The sequence below is a fragment of the Neofelis nebulosa genome, chromosome X, assembly GCF_028018385.1.
Source record: "Neofelis nebulosa isolate mNeoNeb1 chromosome X, mNeoNeb1.pri, whole genome shotgun sequence".
Taxonomy (NCBI): domain Eukaryota; kingdom Metazoa; phylum Chordata; class Mammalia; order Carnivora; family Felidae; genus Neofelis; species Neofelis nebulosa.
Genome location: NC_080800.1, coordinates 92694281 through 92697644, shown reverse-complemented (window position 1 = coordinate 92697644; position 3364 = coordinate 92694281). Strand labels below are relative to the sequence as shown.

Here is a 3364-nt window from a genome sequence, read left to right as displayed (position 1 = left end):
TCGGTTGAGCGTCCGACTTCAGCTCAGGTCACGATCTTGCAATCCGTGAGTTCGAGCCCCGCGTCAGGCTCTGGGATGATGGCCCAGAGCCTGGAGACTGCTTCCGATTCTGTGTCTCCCTCTCTCTCTGCCCCTCCCCTGTTCATGCTGTCTCAAAAATAAATAAATGTTAAAAAAAAAATTAAAAAAAAAATAAATAAATAAATAAATAAAAGAGAGAGAGAGATGACTATAAAGAGAGATTGGTTGGAATAGTTTCCTCTCTCTTTTTAGGTCGGGGAAAACCATACTTATTTCTACCTGCATACAATTTCTCCTATCTGGAGAAACCACGCTTCTCATCTCTGCTTGTCCACTTTCTATCATATTCTTGCACGGGGGCCATCTTAATCTTCTCTGTTTCGTTCCAATTTTAGTATATGTGCCGCCAAGGTGAACACTATCATATTCTTTAAGGCCCAGCTCCAGTCCTCTCTCTTCTCTTAACCCTTCTTCAATTCTCTTGCAGTGTCTATCAGTATGCACTATATATAAAGGCTACCATTTAAAGTATCTGGCTCACTGGATGAATTTGAATATTCTAGCTAACTCCAAGAAGCCAGTGATGATCAACTTGCTTCACCCCATAATCCTTACATGTGTTCAGTTTGTCTATATGGTGGTTTGTAAAAATCTTCCTCTGTCACTCCTCACAGTTGTCGGTATAGAATAAGCACTTACTAAATATTTATTGAATGAATGAGTCAGTGCGCATTCTGTTATCCCCTCTAGAAAGAAATCTTGAAGGAAGAGTTTGTTTTTCCTGATATGTCTCCTGATGTGTACTCAGAATAGGCTTCTTTCACTTAGTAATATGCACTGAAGCTTCTTCTATGGCTTTGCATGGCTTGGTAACCAACTCATGTCTTTTTAGCACTGAATTACATCCCAAATTCCGGATGTACCATAGCTTATTTATCCATTCACCTCCCGAAGGATATCTTGGTTGCTTTCAAGTTTTGACAGTGACGAATAGGCTTCTATAAAAATGTGCATGCTGGGTTTTTTGTGGACATAGTTTTTCAATTCCTTTGAGTAAATATCCAGGAGTGTGGTTGCTGAATAATATGGTAAGACTATGTTGAGTTTCTTAAGTTTGTAACTGCCACACTGTCTTCCAAAATGCCCATACCATTTTGCATTCCCACCAGCAATGAAGGTGAGTTTCTGTTACTCCACAGCCTCACCAGCGTTTCACGGTGTCAATGTTTTGGATTTTGGCCATTCTAACAAGTGTGTAGTGACATCTCATTGTTTTAATTTCCATTTCCCTGATGACACATAATGTGGAGCATCTTTTCATATGCTTCTCTGCCATCTGTATATCTTCTTTGGTGAGGTATCTGTTAAGGTTTTTAGCCCATCGTTAAATTAGGTTGTTTTTTTTCCTCACTGTTGAGCTTTAGGATATATATGGTGTGTATATATATATATATATATATGTGTGTGTGTGTATACATATATATATATATATATAATGATATATACTATGATATATATATAAAATATATAAAAATATATATATAAAATATATATAAAAATATATATATATAAAATGATATATACTATGATAATAGTCCTTTAGCAAATATGTCTTTTGCAAATATTTTTTCCTAGTCTGTGGCTCGTCTTCTCATTCCCAGGACAGTGTCTTTGACACGGCAGAAGTCTTTAATCTTAATAAGGTCCAGCTTGTCAATTATTTCTTTATGGATCATACCTTTGGCCCCATAGTTGGTACCTTTGGAAAAACTGAATAGTCTCGCTGTTGGATTCAATTTGTTTTGATGTTGTATATGATAACCATCACCAAATCCAAGGTCATATAGGTTTCCACCTATATTATCTTCTTGGAGTTTTACAGTTTTGCATTTTGCATGTAGCTCTCCAATCCATTTTGAGTTAATTTTTGTAATGTGTATAAAGTCTGTGCTTCGATTCATAGTTTCGTGTGTAAATGTCCAGTTGGTCTAGCACCATTTGTTAAAAAGACCATCTTTCCTGCATCGTATTGCCTTTGCCCCTTTGTCAAAGGTGAGTTGACTATATATATGTGAGTCTATTTCTGGGCTTTCTATCCTTTTCCTGTTTTTGTTTATTGTTTTGCCAATACCACATTGTCTTGATTACTGTAACTTTATCCTAACTCTTGAAATCTGGCCGTATCGGTCTTCCAACTTTGTTCTTGGCCTACAATGCAGGGTTGGTTACTTTGTAATTTTTGTTTCTCTACATAAACTTCAGAATCAGTTTGTCAATATCCAAAAAAAAAAAAAAAAAAAAAACAACTCAGTGGGATTGCATTGGATCTACAAGTCAACTTTGGAAGCACTAATGTCTTGGCAATATTGAATCTACCTTCACTTCTGAAGAATAATTTTGCAGGGTCCATAATTCTAAGTTGGTGTTTTCTTTTCTCTCAAAACTTTAAATATTTCGCTCCACTCTCTGCTTGCTTGCATTGCTTCTGAGAAGTCAGATGTAAATTCTTATCTTTGTTCCTGTATAAATAAGGGATTTCCTCCCCTCTGGCTTCCTTCAAGATATTGTCTTTACCTTTCATTTTCTGCAGTTTGAATATAATATGCTTAGGTGTAGTTTTTTGGTTGTTGTTGTCGCTGTTATTTATCTTTCTTGATGTTCTTTGGGCTTCCTGGATATGTGGTTTGGTGTCTGTGATTAATTTGGTGCAATTTTCAGTCATTGCTTCAAATATTTATTTTGTTCCTTTCTTCTCTTTCAGGTATTCACTTTACACACACATTATAACTTTTATGGTTGTCCCATGGTTCTTAGATATCCTGTTCTGTTTTTTTCAGTAATTTTTTTCTCTTCGCTTTTCCATTTTTGGAGTTTCTATTACTGGGGCACCTGGGTGGCTCAGTCAGTTAACTGTACAGCTCTTGATTTCAGCTCAGGTCATTATCTCACAGTCGTGAGATCAAGCCCTATGTCAGGCTCAGTGTGAAGTATGAAGCCTGCTTGGGATTCTCTCTCTGCTGCTCCCTGCTCATGTTCTCTGTCTCTCAAAATAAATAAATACACTTAAAACGATAAGTTCAAGCTCAGTGATTCATTCCTCAGCTGTGGTCAATCTACCAATGTGCCTATCAAAGGCATTCTTCATTTTTTACTCTGATTTTTTTATATAAAAAAAATTTTTTTTAATTTTTAAATGTCTATTTTTGAGAGAGACAGAGCATGAGCAGGGGGAGGGGCAGAGAGAGAGGGAGACACAGAATCCAAAGCAGTTCCAGGCTCTGAGTTGTCAGCACAGACCCCAATGTGGGGCTTGAACCCATGAACCACGAGATCATGACCTGAG

The 3364-nt window shown here is 36.9% G+C and overlaps 1 non-coding gene across 1 annotated transcript; it reads right to left on the bottom strand.

Annotated features, from left to right (window-relative positions):
• Window positions 1–338: 338 nt before the first annotated feature.
• On the bottom strand, window positions 339–440 carry LOC131503316 (U6 spliceosomal RNA). Its single transcript, XR_009257408.1, has one exon. It is a non-coding gene; the product is annotated as a U6 spliceosomal RNA (small nuclear RNA).
• Window positions 441–3364: the final 2924 nt, after the last annotated feature.